General features: G+C 44.5%; 1 protein-coding gene across 1 annotated transcript in view; it reads right to left on the bottom strand.

Annotated features, from left to right (window-relative positions):
- The window catches only part of SDE2 (SDE2 telomere maintenance homolog), a 665,355-nt gene that overhangs the window by 128,956 nt on the left and 514,704 nt on the right, over nucleotides 1-21,695 (bottom strand). The window lies entirely within an intron of this gene.

Here is a 21,695-nt window from a genome sequence, read left to right as displayed (position 1 = left end):
GGTTTTAGGTGCATGTGTGTGGATTGCTGATGTCCTTCATGGATGCATCTGCAGTCATAACAACTAGGGTTGTCCTGTCGTCAGGCAGCCCTTCAGTCGGCCGGATTCCAAAGTCCGGGTCCGGCTTCGGCTGATGTCGCACTTCACCCGACGTCATCTCTGTTGGTCTTCGGGTATAAAAGCATCAGCCGACGCCATTTTCCTCAGTCTTTCTTGCCGCGGCGCCGAAGCAGAAGCTGTTCGCAAGTGCCGGTCGGTCGGATCCAGAGATTACTTCTACCGAATACTACTTCGAAGACTTCCAAAGCTAAGTACCCCGTTGGGGACTCTTTCTTGCCTCAGCCGATGTCAGAAAAAGTTAATAATTGTTTAACCTGTGGGAAACAAATACCTCATAAAGATTTCCACTCTTATTGTCTGCCTTGTTTAGGCCCAGCCCACGACGTAGCAGCCTGTTCGGCCTGTGCTTCTTTCAACCGACGAGCGCTTAGGCGCCGGTCGGAGTTTGCAGAACAGTTTTTCGGTTCTGATTTTGCGTACATTATGCCGTCGGATCCTCCGACTACCCAATCTGCCAAAAGCGCAAAGATAAAGACCGACACTCGCGGTCCGCGGTTTCGGCCGAAACCATGGTTAAGCAAATCATGAGTGTCTCGGTTTCGGCGAAACCGAGAAAACTGATCAAAGTACAGCTGAACCTATCTCTACAACTGAGGCCCCTGCTACCACTCTTGAATCGGCCTCAGAAATTTTATCCACTACGGTGGTTGCCACTGACTTATCAGACACCATTCCCTTGGATGTCTCTACCCCAGCACGTGGTGCTGCTAGGCCTCCAGCAGCCATGTCCATTAAGGCCTTCGCCAGGGCTAAAGCAGCCAAGACTACTAAGACAGTGCCTGTTAAACCCCCACAACCAGGCCCTCTTCTAGTTCTCAAATGCTTACTTTGGCAGAAGATTTAATTTCATTAATTAGAGGATCTCAATCTCACCCAGACAGGGCCTCTCAGCCCCAGAGAAGAGACCTAGGGCAGAGCCCCTGAGCCAGTGTCCTCTGATGATTCTGCTGACGAATCAGACATAACTGACCAGCCAGAGGCTCCTTTCTCCAATTTTGAAGATTCTGATGCTGAAGAATCCATTCCAGCTGCTTCCCCACCAGAAGAATTTTCCTTTGGGGAAACCTTACATGCCATGCGAGCAGTTCCAATGGCAGCAACAGGATTTTCAGACTCCAGAAAAAGACTTAGGACCTTTCTGCACCTCCCACAGCACAGGCCCTTAGCTATACCTCCTGTTCTCTCTGTGGTGGATGATGCTTTCAATGATGTCTGCTCCGCTCCAGATTCTTTACCCCCAGCCCCTGCCAAACCAGACAGATTTTACAGGGTGCCAGATACTCATCACCACCTTTACAAGGCCCCACTTGCAGACCCCGAAACTATATCCCAGGGTCCCAAGGCAGTAGCCGCGACCATAGCTAAAAACCCTATTCCTTCTGAAAGGGAAGCAAGGTCATTAGACAGATGGGGTAAAAAGGTCTACACTTCAGCTACTCTCTCAGCTAGAGCTTTAAACTGCCAGTTTCACATGATACAATACCAAGAGTTTATGCTTGATCAGTTAACTAAAAAACTAACCACTGATGAATCTCTTGATAAGAAATATGTATTAGAAATGGTAAATAACATACAACAGGTTAGCAACCATTCATTAAAATGTGGCTATGATGCACTGGAGGCTTCATTTAGATCAGCCATGACTGGCACAGTGATAAGAAGGCATGCATGGCTAAAGGAGCAAGCTTTACCGGATCATGTTAAAGCTAAGTTGCTAGATGCTCCTAGGGATAAGACAAGTTTGTTTGGTACACCTGCCCAGCAGGTTATGAAGAAAATGGAAGAAAAGGCAAAATCTGTTCAAACGGTTAAAGATTTCTTGCAGGTTCAACCCCCAAGGTTTAGCAGGAACTGGCCTGCCAAAAATTGGTCCTTTCCTGACTCCACAAAATTTCAAAGGGGCAGGAACAGACGCTCCAGAGGCAGAAACCAATCCAGAGGAGGTGCCTACAGAGGACGACAGTGGCAAGGTAACAACAGAGGCACAGACACAACCACTGCCACTACATCAGCACAACCACAGTGACTTAACCCTAAATCCGCCTACCAGGGAACAAATAGCAGCTCCTCTAGGCGGAAAGTTAACTTTATTTTCAAAGAACTGGCACTACATAACAAAAGACAAGTGGATTTTACAAACCATAGATCAAGGTTACCGGTTTCACTTCCACACTTTACCAGTCAAAAGAGGAATGCCAAATCTACCTCCAAATCAAAAACAGAGGCACTACAACAGATAATGGAGTTAGCAAACATGAGAGCTGTGGAAAGAGTGCCAACAGCAGAGCAAGGAAAGGGGTTCTACTCCAGACTATTCCTAGTTCCAAGAAAGAAAAAAAGTTGGAGACCAATTCTCGACCTGTCCACCTTAAATACATACATCATTGTCCCAAAATTCAAAATGCTGACCCTACAGCAACTTCTTCCCATGCTGGGCAAGGAGTCTTGGCTGGTAACTCTAGATCTCAAGGAGGCATACCTGCACGTCCCCATTCGACCAATCTGCAGAAGATACCTCAGATTTCTTGCAGGATCAGAGCACTATCAATTCTCAGCATTGCCCTTTGGCTTATCTACTGCGCCCAGAGTATTCACAAAATGCCTGGCATCAGTAATCGCCCATTGCAGACTACAGGGAATTCAAATTTACCCATACCTGGACGACTGCCTGCTACAAGGGGACAACAAAAGCAAGCTGACAACAGATTTACAAAGGGTCATTTACTTGCTACAAGCACTGGGATACACAGTCAATTTACAAAAGTCAAGGCTGATACCATCCCAAACAAGGACATTCTTGGGTGCGGAATTGGACACAGTAGAACAAATGGCATTCCTGACTACAGAAAAACAAAAAGAACTCCCTCTTTACTTCTTGGCACTAACAAAACTGAACAAGTTAACAGCAAGAAAAGTACTGCAGGCCTTGGGCTTCATGGCATCATGCATAATCTTGGTCCCATTTGCCAGACTACATATGAGAAAACTACAGTGGTACCTAAAGAATTTATGGTCCCAACACAGACACAGCCTAGAAACAGAAATCCCACTAATTCCATGTTTAAAGCAGGAGTTCCTATGGTGGGCTCAGGCATGTCAGTCAAACCCAGGCCTACCCTTTTGCAGATGTCAAGCAAGCCAGACCATCACAACAGACGCTTCAGACCTAGGATGGGGGCCCACATGCTGGACAAATGCGTGCAAGGATTGTGGACACAGGATCAACTTCACCTGCACATCAACCTAAAAGAAATGCTGGCAGTAAAACTGGCAATCCAAAAGTTCAAACCATTTCTCCAAGAGGGCCAGTTGATGATAAGGACAGACAACACCACAGTCATGTGGTACATCAACAAACAGGGAGGCACTCATTCATACCCCTATGCAGAATGACTTTGGAGCTGTGGACCCTGGCACTCAGCTACAACATCCAGTTACAGGCAATATTTGTACCGGAAAAGAAAATACTCTAGCAGACATATTAAGCAGAACCACATCGGATGCCCACGAATGGAAGCTGCACCCGGACATCTTCAAGACCATCTCAAAGAAATGGGGAATGCCTCAGATAGATCTATTCGCATCACCTCTCAATCACCAGCTCAAAAAGTTCTGCACAAGGACATTCCACCCACTAGCATGGAAAGTGGATTCGCTCTCCTTCAGCTGGAAAGGCCTAACAGCATATGCATTCCCACCTCTTCCCTTGATACACAAAGTACTACTAAAAATCAAGGAAGAACGTCCAAGGATAATCCTGATAGCTCCAAACTGGCCAAGACAACACTGGTACCCACTGCTGAGGAGCATGTTTCGGAACAATATGTGGCCAATACCCCTGATGCCTTTGATGTTAACTCAGAACAACTTCAGCATCATACATCCAAACCTAAAAACGTTGCAACTGACTGCATGGAACATCACATAGCAGCAGCTAATCCAGAACTTTCCCAAAGAGTTAAAGACATTATTCTTGAAGCACGCAGACCTTCAACAAGAAGGAACTATGCTGGAAAATGGAAAAGGTTTGTCATTTGGAGTACGGAAAGAGGAAAAGATGTGGCAAACATAGATATGCCTAACATTCTGGAGTATCTGGCCGAACTTCTTCATTCAGGCCTGTCCTACTCCTCCATCAAGATACATGCATCAGCTATTTCAGCAGAATACAGCTTTGATCCACCTGTTTTTCAAGACCCTTTGCTCAGGCAGTTCCTCAGAGGAATCAAGAATGTAAAACCTCCAAGGAAACCACCATTACCAGCTTGGGACTTAAACTTTGTGCTAGAAAAGTTGACACTATCACCCTTTGAACCAGCAGCAACAGCAGACCTACAACACCTGTCATGGAAAACTGCTTTCCTACTGGCAATTACTTCAGCAAGGAGGGTTTCAGAACTACAGGCCTTAATGGCAGTGCAACCCTTCCTAATCTTCCACCAAGATAGAGTGTCCATGAGGACTAATCCTACATTTATGCCTAAGGTGGTATCCAGAGTGTCTTTAAACCAGGCAATCCACCTACCTACCTTCTTTCCCAACCCACAAAACAGAGGGAAAGAATACTGCATACCTTGGATGTACATAGACAGCTACGCTACTACTTGGACAGAACAAAAATAGCAGAAAGACTGACCAACTTTTGTAGCCTATGCAACAGGAAGGAAGGAAAAGCTATTTCCAAACAGACAATCTACAAATGGATAGGAAATTGCATACGATTCTGTTACTCCTTCCATGGAAAACCAATTCCACAGAACATAAGACCTCATTCTACAAGGGCAGCAGCCACTACCACAGCCTTCTTACGAGGAGTGGCAACCAAAGACATTATTGAGGCGGCTACTTGGACCTCCGTGCATACATTTGCCAAGCATTATAATTTGCCTCTATATTCCAGATCCCGAGCAGGGTTTGCCACTGCTGTACTGCAAGGGATCCTAAACACACCATAATCTACTTTTATCCTCCTCCCCTAGTTGGCTATGGTATTCTACCCAGTTGTTATGGCTGCAGATGCATCCATGAAGGACATAGTACAGTTTTGTACCTACCATAAATGTAGATGTCCGAACTGGATAGCATCTGCAGTCAGGATTACCCTCCCTCCTTCCCTCTGTGGTACTCCCACGGTGTTTACCCTCCCAATAGTTAGCTGGTGGGGAGTCTTTATGGTGTATTTGTTTGTATATATGTACATACATGCTTATTTTGTGTTTACCTCTATCTTTTTGGAAACATTGGCATCTATCCAAATTTTAGCCTTCAAGAGGGCTACTGGCATCTGGGGCAAGAAACACTGAGGAAAATGGCGTCGGCTGATGCTTTTATACCCGAAGACCAACAGAGATGACGTCGGGTGAAGTGCGACATCAGCCGAAGCCGGACCCGGACTTTGGAATCCGGCCGACTGAAGGGCTGCCTGACGACAGGACAACCCTAGTTGTTATGACTGCAGATGCTATCCAGTTCGGACATCTACATTTATGGTAGGTACAAAACTGTACTTTTGGTGTGCTTGTGTTGTGTGTGTATGTGTTTTGGAACAGCTAATTTTTTTCCCCAAGAAAAAATTTGCTGTTCTGCATGTTCAATGTTTTCAGCGTTCGCTGAATAGGGGTCAATATTAGAACATTTGAAGTTCTGAAACTTCGATGTTCTAATACAGACCCTGAATTTCTTGCGGTCAAAAATTACAATCTGTGAAAATGTTAAGGTCCTAAGGATAACCATGCAATGACATGTAACCTTTGCATTCACTGGAAGCTTGTTTCTTAAGGCTGCTCACAACATGCCAGCTAAATGAAATCCATGCTCAGAATACAACAAAAGCCAATCACCTCGATTCAATGCAACTAACTCCGGACTCAGAATACAACAAAGATCAACTGCTTTAAATCAGTGGACATTTTGTACTGGTTATGTAATGGATCTTAAATAGTAAAGTCAATGACAGCAGCAGTGGTTCCCTTAACACAAGTGGCTAAGGACCTGTAAACAATGCACCCCCCCCCCCCCACACACACACACACACACCCCTTACTGAATGTTAACTGCAGGAGGCTCAACTGTGTTACTGTGGAAGAAGCAAGCAGTTAAACTATAGGCAAAGCAACATGGTAGTGATAGCACTTCTCTTTCCTAACATTCCCATCAGCTACTTCTAATGAAAACAGATATTGTGGGAACTTTAAATGGACAGTACGGGAGTTGTAATGCCGAGATGCTCTGAATCTGTAATCTGACAGTCAGGGGCATAGCCAGAAATGCAGTTTGTATTCAATGTTGTTGCTCATACCATCCACCTATAATTTAAAAATGTAGACAACCCTGATAATGCTACTCCCAGACATCCAACCTTTATCATTCACACTTCTAAAAAGATATTTTATAGAGGTTTATTCCTTTCAAACAAGCACTCTTTGTATACATCTATATTATTCATTTACACAGTTCAAAACATTGTGCTTTTTAAGTGTTGAAGTTTCCAAGAGATGCTTAGAAAAAAAAATTACTCATTTGAGTACACAGAGTATGGGGGGGGGGCAGCTGAGAAGGGCTATAGTTGTCAACTTGTCCATACAGATTCAAGAGCGCTTACACTGATTATAACCTCATGAAGACTCAACTTTTGAAAGTAACCTTCCAAAGATAACTTAACAGAAAGCATCTATTAACGGGACTGCTTCCCCTGCACCTCCTCTAACTTAAATACATTACTACAAATTCCATCTAAGTGACCAGAGTTTTCATGATATGAACCACTATGAGCTGTGCTGTCCTCATCCTCTGCGACTCCCACTACATCTACACTATAAAGATCTTTCAAAGATTACACCAGTGGCAAGATCTACAGAAGAATGTCGCTACCAAAATGGTCTGCTTACAGTAGAAATGCATGTATTGTCCATGCAAACAGGATAAAACATCAGAGTTGAAGAAGGCTTTGCCAAATATTAGAGGGTGGGACGTTGGCATAATGGTTAAGCTGTTTACCTTACAGACAGAAGGTGCAGGGTTTGATTCTCACATGGAGTAATTGGCTAGGCTTAAAATGTTCCTCAAGGGCAGTCAGCCTAACACTAATCTATGAACTCTAAAGTCTCAATAACAAAATGGACACATTAAAATGTCTTTTTCTTCGTTGAAGATGTTGACAATACCATCACTGAAACTTGGTTTAAACATTCAAAATGTAAAACAGAAATTCCAGTATATACCTGCTTTAACTGTTGCAGTACCTGAGTATTTGCATAATATCTAAAAAAAAAAAAACAGAAGCCAAGAAAACTTGGGACTACAAACTGTTAATACAACAATAAATATCAGTAATGCTGAACAGAACTTGATAGGAACCTACTATATACCACTTAAGCCACCTACAGTACTTGAGGTTTCCCGTCTACAATCCAAGATGTAAAAATAAAAGAAAATACAGTCTTTACTGGTTATTTTAACTATCTAAACAAGTGGGTAAACTGTTTAACAATACACAAATACATACAATTCCCAACAGACTAAGCTAACCAAAACAGACAATACACAAAAATTATGTACTTCCCACAATGACAGACCTGTGTTGTCTGATTCTGTCCTTCGATGGATGGGCCTTCAGATCTGACCTTGGATCCAAATATACCATTTTTAGACTTCAGGATCCACAACTCAGGCTCCTCCCCTTTCCAATAATCCCCTCCTGTGCCCAAGATTACCTCAGATAAACAGGGTACTTTATCTTGTATCTTTTCCCCTTACCTGAAAAGGTTCTGTGTGTAAACAGATTTCTTTCATTTTGTCTTACTCCTTTGGTGTTTCACCTTTCCTGTCTTAAAGTACTTGTGCGCGCATATCTATTTCACAAATATACTTGTTTATATAGATTTTACCATTGTTGGTATTTAAAAAAAAAAAAAAACACTCCTTTCCTGCATGGTATAGCCATGTGAAGTTCTCATCCTTCGCTGTGTAGCTTTCTCATGTCTGACAAGCCATAAATGTTCAAAAAAATGTGTAGCTTGCAGCTACAAACTTCCAAATTTGAATGCATCTTTTTGTATCTTTTTTGGGCAATGCCCACTTGAATGAAGACTGTCTTCTGTGGCAGAATCATCTAAGTTTGTGCCTTCTCTTTCTGGAGCCTCCCCATACAACCAAAAATCCTCTGGCAAATCTAGAGAGAAAAGTGACAAGACCAGAGAAATCAGCAAGACGACAAGGAAGCACTTCCCTGAGTGCTCTTCTTCTAGACTGTCTCTGGCTACTAAAAGATCCAGATCATCGGACCATTCTCCATTGGATCAGACGCCTGTAAGACACAGGGCCCCCTTCCTTATCAGAGCAGAGATTCTCACTGGAGCCACTCTCTCCCAGGTTGTATTCCCGCTTTCTTCAGGAGAGACCAGTACAAATGTCATACAGTTCTCCATCAACATCTTTTTATCTAAGGCCTGTTAAGTCTACCAGAAGCCTGACACAAGTAGATGTGGACAGAATGAAGATCCTCAGGACTCAAATTCAGCTGGGGGCTCCCCCATCTCAGCCTCTCATTGGACACATGATCTTTCATGCTTCGCCCCTTTTGATGGTTGCTACTACACCAATCAACCCTCCATCTTTAAGGATTCTTGATCCAAGATTTCCACAAGAGTTGTCTGCATCAGATCCAAAGATGTTGTCATCTCCACTCCAGGGACTTCTCTGAATCCAGTGGTTCAGAGTTCCTCTGATCCGGAGGGGTCTCAAAAGTCGAAGCTTTGGCACAGATACTGGAGGCAGATGATCAACTCCAAATTTGTCGGAGCCATCCCTTCCTCTCAGAGCTTTGGCATTAGACAGCTCTGCTTCAGCATTGGTCTCAGAGCAGGGTCAAACTGGCTCCCTCAGCCATCCAGGTATGAAGGACTCTGCTCCTAAAGGGATGGTTTGGGGTTCTCCCTTGGCTTTTGTTTTCGAGGCAGTCGAGAGAGTGCTCTCCACTGCTAGTGAACAGATTTCTCTACAACTCTCGTTCCATCTGCCCCACAGCTAAAAGCTCTGGGTCATTATCCTACTCAGTCAGTCTCATCAGGGCAGCCAGTTCCTTCAAGCCTCATGATGTTACATATCCAGGACACTCATTAGTCTCCAGAGTCCTTATATGGACCAGCCCTCCTACTGAGGTTCAGCAGAAACATATGTAAGAGGCAGCATATTATCTCCTCCAGAAGTCCCTTACTGAACACACCAATTTTGTTGAAGGGGAGGGGTCCCTGAGATCACCACTCAAGGACATCTCATTCAGAGAAATCCTGGAACATCTTAGACAGAAGAGGTTGGGCTTTTGAAACCCCCTCCCAAAAGGAGTCCATTTCTTGAGGCTTTTGGATCTGGCTCAGTTACCCCTTGAGTGGTCCCTCCCACCAATGGGATGGTGCATTTGATCTCTCAGCGGGAATGAAAAGAATCGGATAGGATGGATCCAGTCGCTAGAAACCCAGACAAATACCTTGTTGCTCAAAAAGACTGACAGTACTGGAGTACAGGCCCGGTGATGGACACCACGGTAGTGACAGCCACCAAAAGGAGCTCATGGAGGAGAGCACATCTGTCCTTCCCCCCGACAGACAGTCTAGGGCTTTGGCTAAGTTTGGGAAGCGGGTTTACTCTTCAGCTACTTTTCCATTAAGGTTATTGAACTATCTGGCACATATTACAAGGTTTCAGTGAGATTTGACAAAACAGCTCTCAACTCTTTCCTTGGACCCATGTCTTTAAAGGACCAAAAAAAAAAAAACCACAAACACGGACTTGCAGATGGCCACCATTTAGTACCTATGAAATTCCTCTATACGTCTGATATCCATCATGACTGAGGATGCTTCAAGAGCCATAGGTACAGGTATTACCATAAAGAGAGACATGCTGGGATGGTTTTGCGGACCCTTTCCAAACATGCTTTGTAAACGCCCTCTATGATGATTTAACCCCTTTTATACCCAAGGTCAAAGACACACACTCCAGAACTCAACAAGATGGGTAAACCCTTTCTGCCACAGGAATATGGCTTTCTACTCTCCCCCCCAGAGAACTTTCTTTGGAAACCAGAAGAGGGCAAAAAGCTATGGTTCCAGAAGTCTCAAGGGTTCTCTGGACACTTCTGGAGATAGACCCCTTCCCCCATGGCAGAGGGAGGAAAGGACAATGTCCACGTGGCAGTGGAGGTCCACAAATGGGTCTATATTAAAAGACCGAAGAGGTGTTTCAGCGAACACCTCTTGGTCGACATGTAATGCGCGAATGCACTAAAGCGCAAATGCTCAAAACAGCAATTTTTTTTCCCTGCGAAAGAAATCACTTGGCCATCCCCATGTGTTCGCCCCTTTCCTCACTGTAGTGCGATCTCTGAGTTGGTATATTTAGTTAGTAGGTGAAGCCCCCCACTTTGTTATGTTTAAAGTGTGTGTGTGTTTGTGCTAGCGGTTTCTTTCCCAGGGAAAGAAACCACTGTTTTGAGCGTTTGTGCTTTACTGCGTTCGCTCATTACGTGTCAACCAAGAGGTGTTTGCTCTAACACCTCTTTGGTCTTTTAATATATACCCCACAAAATCAAGTCTTCAGGTGTCCTTTCTTTGAGATGCCTTTTTAGCACTCCTGAGTGGCTGCCTGACTGTTGTACTCTGGAGGCAGAGGGATACTTAACTCTGCACCCAAAAACTTGGACATCTTTCACCGAAGATGTCAAAGTGTCTGTACAGTCATAATAAGAGGTTATTCCATTCCTTTACTTGTCTACCTCCACCACAAAACAAATTTCTCAATGTTTCGCCCTCACACAAAGGCAGTGACTATAGAAATATGAAAGCTGCTAGATAAGTCATCCAGGAAGTCCCACCAGACAAACAAGGATTCAAAATTTACTCAAGATTCTTTTTAGTGCCAAAAAACAAACAAGGACCTCAGGCCAATTTTAGATGTCAGCCACCTCAATCAGTATGTCAAACACAAAGTTCCACATGGTCGAGGTACAGTCCATCTTTCCCCCATTGACAAAGGATGATTGGATGTGCCTGATCGATCTTCAGGATGCTTACTAACACATTATGATGGACAGGCAGTCTAGAAAGTTTCTCCACTTCTGACTGGGAGCCAGTTGTTTCCAATTCAGAGCCCTGTCCTCTGGTCTTATCCCAGACCCCCCCCAAGTGTTCACCAAGTGTATGGCAGTGGCTGCAGCTCATCTCAGACTGCAAGGATTCAGAGTGTTCCCCTACATGGATGACTGGTTCATTGCTACTACTACCAGGTCATTTTTAGTCTGGGCCAGGAACTACTGGAGCAGGATTTTGGGCTCGGCTATCGGAGGCATGCTTTCGGCTGAAGGAAGAACCGATGACTCGGTTTCAGCCGAAAACGAGACACTCGCAGTTGGCCTAACCGTGGTTTCAGCCGAAACCGCGGACCGCGAGTGTCGGTCCTTTTCTTTACGCTTTTTAGCTAATTGTGTAGCCGGAGTCTCCGACGGCATTTTGTATGCAAAAGCGGGGCCAAAAAACTCCTCTGCAAACTCCGACCGACGTCTAAGCGTCCGTCGGTTGAAGGAAGCACAGGCTAGACAAGCTGATACGTCGTGGTCTGGGCCTAAACAAGGAAGGCAGTAAGAGTGGAAATCCTTATGAGGTATTTGTTTCCCACAAGTTAAACAATTATTTACTTTTTCTGACATCGGCTGAGGCAAGAAAGAGTCCCCAACAGGGTACTTAGCTTTTTAGAAGTCTTCAGTAGTAGAAATCTCTGGATCTGACCGACCGGCACTTGCGAACAGCTTCTGCTTCGGGCACCACGCGGCAAGAAAGACTGAGGAAAATGGCGTCGGCTGATGCCTTTATACCCAATACACAGCAGCTATGACGTCGGGTGAAGTGCGACATCAGCCGAGGCCAGACCCAGACTTTGGAATCCGGCCGACTGAAGGGCTGCCTGAGGCAGGACAACCCATATGTTAGGACTGCAGATGCATCCTTGAAGGACATCTACTGGAGCAGGATTTTGGGCTTAACAGTGAACAATGGCAAACCTCATTTTTCTCTGTTACAGACTTCTGTAGGAGTTCACTTGGATACCACTACAGAAACAGAAGAGACAGTCAGTGAGCAGATTGTCCACCTTGCGCAACCAGGCTCTACATCTTCTATACTTATGCTAGTAGCCAGATTGGTTTTTCAAATGAAAGCTTCAATTATCTTAGTTTCCTTGGCAAGATATTACACAAAAGTTCTTCAGTGGTCCATCAGGTACTAACACATGAGTTTTCACATTCATTTGACAAATACTTGCAGAACTTGCATAAAGTGATGGCACCAATCTCATGAGGTTCCCCAGGATCACCCATTTGTTGATCCCTCTCCCAAAGCCACTGTGACTCTGGATGCTTCTCAACTAAGGTAGGGGGGCATTACACGGGGAAGGATGGTTCAAGGCATGCGGTCCCCATGCTAGGCAAGGCTTCACATCAATATCTTAAAGATGAGGGCAGTCCTCCTAGAGTTGCAGGCATTTTAGGAGGTCCTTCCTGTATGGAGGATTTCTACCCAGACATGTCAGTAGTCTGGTACATCAACAAAGGAGAACACGTTCCTACCCTCTGCGTTGAGAAGCCATGACTGTGTGGCAGTGGGAGATATCTTCTGATTGCTCTCTAACAGCAAAGCCCATAGCAGGGAAGTTCAACATTTTAGCAGACCGGTTGACCAGACATTCTGCTACCTGACTAGTGGTATCTCAATCCAACAGCGGTGGAACAAATTTTTCATCAGTGGGGTCAACCATGCTGCAATCGTTTTGCTTCTCCCATCAGTTCCAAATGTAGCAGGGGGAGTCATTGAGACACCTTTCCTCTTACCCCACTAATTCCAAACATTTTACAGAAAGCTATGCAGAGGAAGATCATGGTCATCCTCACTGGCTCATTCTGGCCTCACTTGATACATCCGCCTTGAGTGACAGACTCCAATCCAGGTCTTCTCTCTCACCCATCACTCCCATGAGTTCAGTGTGCCACTTTATATAACCACTGATCTGAGACATTATTAAATATCTCTCTGTATTCCGTAGCCTCCAGAATGCCACCTGAAACAGTCTGAAAAAACAGGATTCCCTACTAGGAAAGCACAGAGTTGGAAAACTTAAACCATTAGAAAGGGCTTTAGGGACCATCATTATATTCTGTTTCTCACATATTACTTAAAGGTGACCTTTGCATAGTTTATAAGAAAATCTCGAACCCAGTTTTGCTTGAAAATCTGTACTTATAAAATCACCACTTGGGAACCCAACTCCACAAAGGGAAAATTGACACTAAAAATAAATCTCAACAACAGAAAGAATGCGACACAAATTAGCAAATTTTCCAAAAGTATGGAACAAGCTTTTTTCAACAATCTAAATGAGACAGTTTTTTTGCTTTCAAAAATAATCCCGATATACTTAAGTAGAAAATATCAGACTTTGCTGAAATAAACTTCTGAGTCAGAATGTCAAAAAAGTAGTTTTGTACCTACCATAAATGTAGATGTTAGAGTGTATACACTGCTGCAGTCATTACACTTGGGGTTATCCTGCCATCAGGCGGTCCCGCAGTTGGCCCGAGTTCCAAGGTCTTGGTCCGGCATCGGTTGCTGTCGTTTCTTCCCTGACGTCAGTGCCCCAGGGGTACATAAGTGATGCAGCAGGTGCCATTTTCTTCAGTTTTTCTTGCCCCAGATGTCAGGTGCCCCCAAAAAGGTAGGCAATGTAAATTGCTAATAAAACATACATAAGAAAAGCAATCAAAAACTTTCAGTTACCAGCAAATACTCCCCATAGGTAGCAAGGGTAGAAGACATAGGTACGTACCAGCAAGTAAGAGGGGAAGGAGGGAGGGTAACCTGGACTGCAGCAGTGTATACACTCGAACATCTACATTTATGGTAGGTACAAAACTGTACTATGTTCATCGTGTTACACTGCTGCAGTCATTACACTTGGGTATAATCCCAAAACTGCTTCCAAAATGTCCTTGGCAGGTACTCTTCTGAGGTAGGCAGTTGAAGTGGCTGTTGCCCTGGTGGATTAAGACCTAATGCTGTTAGGTGCAGTTTTCCCATGGTGTGTATAGCAGAAACGTATACAATGCCCTATCCATTTAGAAATGGTTTGTTTTGAAATGGCTTTTCCCTGCGTTCCTGCAACATATGCTACAAACAATTGCTCAGTTTTCCTGAAAGCTTTTGTTTTGTCCAAGTAGAAGCATAACTGCCTGTGTATGTCCAAGGAATGCAGTAGTCTCTCCCCTTTATTCTGTGGATTTGGATAAAAAGTTGGCAAGTGAATAGTTTGGTTTAGAGCCACACTTGAAAGATGGTAACCTTTGGCATAAAAGTAGGGTTTGTTCTTAAAGACACCCTGTCCTGGTGGAAAATGATGAAAGGTTCCACTGCCATTAGTGCCTGTAATACTGAAACTCTTCGTGCTGAGGTTATTGCCAGGAGCAGAGCAGTTTTCCAAGAGACATATTTTAAGTCTGCTGAGTTAGCTGGCTCAAAAGGAGGTAAAGTTAATTTTTCCAAGACGAAGTTGAGGTCCCAAGTAGGAGTTGGTGCTCTACGGGGCGGTCTTATGTTTTTAGCCCCTCTGAGGTACTGTTTTAGCAAAGGATGAGAAAAAATTGGTGGATCTGTGTTGTAATGAGCAGAGATGGCAGAGGCATGGATCTTAATGGATGAAAAGGAGAGGCCTTTGTCCATCATCTCAGTCAAGTATTGTAGTATCTGAGGAATATTTGTGACAAGAGGATCAAGGCTGTGAGCCTGGTTTCAGGCACAGAATCTCTTCCATTTATCCGAATAGGCTTTCCTGGTGCTAGGCCTTCTGGCCTCCAGAATGACATCCATAACAGCTTTGGAGAGAGGCATTGGTTGCTTGACTAAGGAATCTGCCATGCAGCCAGGTTTAAAGTCTTGAGCTGGCCGTGAAGTATCTGATTGTTTTGCTGAGTCAGAAGTTGTGGGATTTCAGGCAAAATCCATGGTGGACCTTGTGCTAAGTTCTTTAAGATTGGGTACCAGCGCTGGTGTGGCCAGTCTGGGGCAATCAAGATCATCTTTGGCTTTTCTTGTTCAAAGGTTCATACTAGGCTATCTGCCCTAGGGCATTTATAAGCCTAGCCAGAGTGTGTTTGGCTTTCACCACCCTTTTTAAATTAATTTTGTTATGCCCTTTTTCGAGGTTAGTATACTGTGCCTCTGTCTAACAGCGACACAAAAGTGATACCCGGGGTAAACCTACAATCTCCCATCCACTCATCAAGATTTCTCTTGAAGAGAGTCATTGAGGGACTCTGCCTAACCTGGACTGGGATTTTATTCCAGAGTGAAGGGAGCCTCTGGGTTATGAATCTGTCCCTCCAGCATGTCCTATTTATTTCAGTGCTGAGGTTCAAGTCTCTCGAGCGCGTAGCTCGATGGGATTTGGATTTTCTGAGGTGCAGCATGTCCATTAATTCCGGGTTGGACATGGCTTTATACGTCAGGCACAGATCGCCTCTGAGCAGGTGGTATGCCACTGAGTAGAGCTGGAGTTTCTTTAACCGGGCAGCATATGGCATCTGTTTGAGCCCTTTGATCCTCTTGGTGAGGTACTTTTGGGGTCTTTCCAGTTGCTGCAGGTGTCTGGTAAGGTACATCCCAAAAGGGCATTGTACTCAATTATGGGCCTGATGAGGGATGAGTAGAGAGGCACGATGACCTCCCATGATCGAGATTTGAATCCCTTCATGATTAGGTGGGGGCTATATAAAATGTTTTTCTAACCACTTTGGCCACGTGGTTGTCAAATGAGAGATTGCTATCAACTTGGGTCCCCAGGTCCCTAATTACTTCTTCTGTACTTAATGGATTACCACCTATGTGGTAATTTGTGGCACTTTGTTTTGCCAAAGGGATGACTATACACTTTTTGGCGTTTAGCTTGAGGCCATGGCTCTGGCACCAGTTGTCTGTTTCTATGAGGCCCTTTTGGAGGATGCTTGTGTCGGCTGGAGAGTCGATTATGGCGCCCAATTTGCAGTCATCTGCGAACTTGGTCAACCACAATCTTTCCGTGTTGGCCTGTACCTCCGAGAAATATATACCGAACAGGAGAGGTCCCAGGACTGAGCCTTGTGGGATGCCACTTGTAACTGGTTTGGAGTCTGACATGGCTCCAGCAATTCTAACCATGTGGGATGCCACTTGTAACTGGTTTGGAGTCTGACATGGCTCCAGCAATTCTAACCATGTGGGTTCTGTCCTTGAGCCAGTTTGCAACCCATCTAGTGACATAGGGGTTTATATTTAAGCTGGTGAGCTTATCTATAATGCCCGAGTGGGGTATTGTATCGAAGGCTTTTGCGAGGTCCAGGTAGGCTGTGTGGACCACCTTCCCTTCATCAATGGCCTTGCTGACTGTTTCAAAGAAATCGACCAGGTTTAAGAGGCAGTATCTGCCCTTAAAGCCGAACTGGGTAGGATCCAGTGTCTGTAGGTCCCCAATATCTTTTTTTATGAGGTCCATGATGATCCTTTCCATAGCTTTGCAGACCAAGCTAGTCAGGTTTATGGGGAGATAGTTTCCACGATCCGTTGAGGCACCACCTTTGTGGAGAGGGTCCACTGTTGCTGTACGCCACTCTTTGGGTACATATCCTGTGGTAAGGCTGAGAGTGAACAGTAGTTTTATGTTTGGGTTTAGCTCTTCTTGGAGTTCATGTAGGACGCAGCCCGGGACACCGTCTGGTCCCATTGATGCTGTGTTTTTTGCTTTGGAGAGGGCGGTCCTTACCTGAGCATCTGAGATGTCAGGGGGGCAGCACTCTGCTGGGATAGATATCTGCCCTTTTGGTGGGGGGGGGGGGAGTTTGCGCTGAACCTGTCAGCTAGGATGTTGGCAATGTCTGTGGGTTCAGTGAATTGTTTGCCATTTTGGACTAATTCTGAGCATATCTGGGAATTCCCACCAAGGTTCCTAACATAACTAAAGAAAGCCTTGTGATTATCCTTAGTGGCCTGTGCAATTTTTCTCTCGAAGCTGGCCTTAGACGATTTTATGAGTGCCCGTAGTTTTTTTGCCAACACTGATCAGAGATGCCTTCCCTTTTTGGGATTTTGCTCTATCATGTAGTAGCTTCCTCCTTCTATTGTATAGTTTGTTTATGGCTGGGGTCCACCAGACAGGACGTCTGCCTTTGGAGGATTGGGTCTTGGTTTTATTTGGGATTGCATGATCCATGCTTTTCTGAAGGTGATCACAGAATGCGTTTATAAAGGATTCTGCAGTCTGGGCCGTATTTTTCACAGGCCGGGGGGGCCTTTGAAGGATTCCACCTCGGTTTTGAGGAGTGTGAAATTTGCTTTAGAGAAGTTTTTCACTGTGGTTTTCTGGGGAGGGGGTGGGGTCGGGATGCGAGTATCCAGTGAGATTAGTTTATGGTCTGATCTTACCAGTGAGGGATACACTTCTGGTCTGGAGCATAGAGTCCCCATGTTGGTGATGATCAGATCCAGTATGTTTTCCCCTCTTGTGGGAGTGGTAACAAGTTGCTCCATAGCATTTGAGTTTATAAATTCTAGGAACCTTTGAGCTAGGGTGTTGGAGCTAGAGTAATGCTCCCAGTCTATGTTTGGGTAGTTGAAGTCGCCCAATATAATGGTGTTGGGAGAGACCTTCATATTTTCCAGTGTTCTCAGGAAGGCCGATTGGGGTTCCTGGGTTTGGGAGGGTGGTCTGTAGCAGGCTATAAACTGGAAGGCAGTTTTACCCACTGTTAGTTGCACATGGATAGTCTCTGATGCTTCGTGCTGTGCCACCAACCTGGAGGTGTGGGTATCTTTGACGAATATTGATACTCCCTCCTTTTCTGGTTCGGTCCAAGTTTTGGGGCCGAAAAGCATGGTATGAGGTATAACCTGGTAGTGCTGGGGTGCTCTCGGGAGCCTTGAACCAGGTTTCTGTTACTGCACAGATATCGATGTTCTCCATGCTAAGGAGAGTTTCGAGTGCATGCATCTTGAGGTTTAGACTTCTGGCATTGAGTAGCATTACTCTTAGTTTCTTATCCCTTGTGATACCTATGGAGGTGGGTTTGTCTTTTGAGCCGTGCCTAAAAAAGGCACTATGGGGGTAGCAAGAGCCTTTGCCAATATCCGAAAGCCCAGGGGTGACAGGTGCAGGCTGTCCCTAGTGAAGCATCGTGGTCCGTCGAGCATGTCATCCCAGGCTGACAGGCATTGTATCCCCTTTGAATGACACCAATACTTAAGCCAATTGTTGAAATTGATCATCTTGTCTTCATATTGTGGCATCATTCTTGGTGAGGGTAAGATGCTACTCAAGGTCAGGGTCATACCGGCCTGGGCCACATGCTCAGAGAGCTCCTCTATGTCTCTTTTCATGTAGTCCAGGGAGGTAAGTCTCAGGTCATTCACACCAGCATGGACAATGACAGAGTCATATTTGTACTTGCCTTTGAGTGACCTGAGTGCTTGTGTTATGTGGCGGATCCTAGCGCCTGACAGGCAGCTCACCGTGACCTTCTCCTTGTTCAGCCTGGTGAGCGGGACGTCACTGTGACGATAGAGTCACCTATTACAAGTGTATCAGGTGTGTTGTTTAGCCTTAAGGGCTGTGACTGTTCGGCACACTGGCTTTGTGAGCTAGGTGTTGCACGTGTTTTGTTTTGGGGTAGCGGTTGCTTGGGTGCCTGCTTTGGAGGTCTCTGCTGCTTAGGCAGATTTTTATTTAGAGCCTCTGAGTATGTTTTTGTGTGTTTGGTTTGCTGTTGTGGTAGGTCTGTGTGAGACTGGAATTGTAGTGAGTGTGGTTTCCTTCTCCTCCTGACTGGTTATGCCAGTACTGAGTTGAGAGAGCTTAGCCTCCAGTTTGGCTATATGGTTGCATTGCTCACATGTGTTGGAATTTGTTGGGAGGAGGAGAGTGGTTGTCTGTGTACATGAGGCAGTTGTAACATTGCCTCAAGATTCCCAGATTCACCAGCTGGACCGGAGAGGAGATTGACAACTAACCTTTGGACATGCTAGAATAGTATTGGGAATTCCTTTATAATTGAAAAAAAAGGGCCAATGGGAAACAAGGTACTCAAGGGGAGTTTGTGAGGGTGTAGTGCTTTTAATTTTTTAGTGCTGACTTATATAATTGCTTTAGTGAGCAAGTGCCAGGTAACTTTAATGCAATGTGTTACAGGTAACTTAAATGCAAAAATGACAAACAGTAACTTTCTTTCAAGTGAAACAAGGAAATAAGTACATTAAGCAATGCAGATGCCACTAGGGATCCACAGAAGCGCTGAAAAGCCGCATTTTAGGTGTAATTAGCATTTCAGGGAAATAACAAGCAAACAAGCATACAAACAAAGCTAGATTCAGCAGGCCTGGGTCTAGTCTATGCTAGAGCAAACAAGGTGTACCAATTCCAGTAAGAAACAGTTCAAATATGCAGGCACTATAAGCCTTTAACAAGAAATTCCCAGCTCAGAAGGGCAGAGTCCAGCCTCTCCTCCCACAAGAGTGCAGACCACAGACCTTCTTAATGTAAAATAACTGGCCTGAAGCCAAAGTGCTTAAACCAGAACTAATACACTTTTAGAATAACAGACACAGCCCTCAATCAGCAGTTCCCAACTTAGAAGGATGTAAGCTACCTGTCCTGCCACCACAGTGCAGGCCACAAACCTTCCTAATGTAAAACAACTGGTCTGAGCCAAAGTGCTTAATCCAAAAGACTTAGAATGATAGCTACACTTTAATCAAGTTACTACCAAGCAGTAATAAATACAATTGAATACTTTAAAGAATGCCTGGGATTAGTGCTCAAATTATACAAACAAAGCTAGATTCAGCAGGCCTGGATCTAGTCTATGCTACAGCAAACAAGGTGTACCAATTTAGTAAGAAACAGTTCAAATATGCAGGCACTATAAGCCTCTAATCAGAAATTCCCAGCTCAGAAGGGCAGAGTCTAGCCTCTCCTCCCACAACAGTGCAGACCACGAACCCTCTTAATGTAAAATAACTGGCCTGAAGCCCAAGTGCTTAAACCAGAATTAATACACTTTTAGAATAACAAACACTGAGCCCTCAATCAGCAGTTCCCAACTTAGAAGGATGTAAGCTACCTGTCCTGCCACTACAGTGCAGAGCACAAACCTTCTTAATGTAAAACAACTGGTCTGAAGCCCAAGTGCTTAAACTAAAAGGCTTAGAGTGAGTTACACCAAGCAGTAATAAATACAATTGAGTACTTTTAAGATGACGCAAAAGCAAAATAAAGTAGGAAGAAACACAAATACAGTAAAAGCAGATACTTTTTTTTTTTTTTGAGAGAGAGCAAATGAGATGGGCCCAGGAGGAGTATCCAAGTGCAAATTTACAAGAGGGGTGGGCAGTTTCAAAGCCACCAAGACAAAAACAGGGAGGGTGGGTGGGGACCTACTGAAAAAAGTCAACTTCTAGCTGGATACTGCTCAATGCAACACAAACAAATTACTTTAAAAAGTGCAGATAAAAGTAACTTAGCTACACTTATGCGTTGAAGTTGATTTCATGCAGGTCTTAACCGGCCAAAGCTCACAGTTTAAACAGAAGATAATTCACTGTACCACTTGTATAAGACAGAAACTGAATAACAATGAAGGAAACTACTACCCCCACCTATCACTGGCTATGCAGGTTTTTAACAAGCCTTAACTGAAAATACCACATGCACTACTGAAAAAAGTCAACTTCCAGGTAGATATTGCTCAATGCAACACAAACAAATTACTTTAAAAAGTGCAGATAAAAGTTACTTAGCTACACTTATGCGTTTAAGTTGATATCATGCAGGTCTTAACCGGCCAAAGCTCACAGTTTAAACAGAAGATAATTCATTGTCTGGCTTTCATGAGTACCTTTGAAAGGATAGGTAGTGGTGGGAAAGTGTATACCTGTAGGTTTTTCCAGCTGAATGAGAAGGCATCCACTTTCCACGCTTGTGGGTGGTAAGTCCTTGTGCAGAATTTCTGTAGCTGGCAATTCATTGGGGATGCGAACAGATCTATGTCTGGGCTCCACCATTTTTGTGTCATCATCCTGAACATTTGTGGATGTAATTTCCACTTGTGCGGATCCATGATGTTTCTGCTTAAGTCATCTGCCAGTGTGTTTTTATCTCCTGGCAGGAATTGTGCTTGCAGATGAACTTGATAGGTTATAGCTGTGTTCCACAAGATCATGGCTTGTCTGCAGAGGGGATATGAACGCGTGCCCCCTTGCTTGTTTATGTACCACATAACTGTGATGTTGTCTGTCTTTAGTAGAAGTTGCCCTGGATGCAGAAGGTCCTTGAAAGCTATAAGGGCATTTTATAACAGCTAGCATCTCTTTTTGATTGATGTGAAGATGCCTTTGTTCTGCGGGCCACTTGCCCCGAATACATTTTCCTGCCATGTGTGCTCCCCAGGCGTAATCCGAAGCATCTGTTGTCAGTGTTTGCCTGGCTGTGGGTTGAGTGAAAAGCTGTCCTTTTGT

Source organism: Protopterus annectens, chromosome 1.part2 (genome assembly GCF_019279795.1).
Source record: "Protopterus annectens isolate FY-2018-M chromosome 1.part2, PAN1.0, whole genome shotgun sequence".
Taxonomy (NCBI): Eukaryota; Metazoa; Chordata; order Ceratodontiformes; family Protopteridae; genus Protopterus; species Protopterus annectens.
The sequence above is the reverse complement of the archived record's forward strand: the minus strand, read 5'-3'. Positions and strand labels throughout refer to the sequence as shown.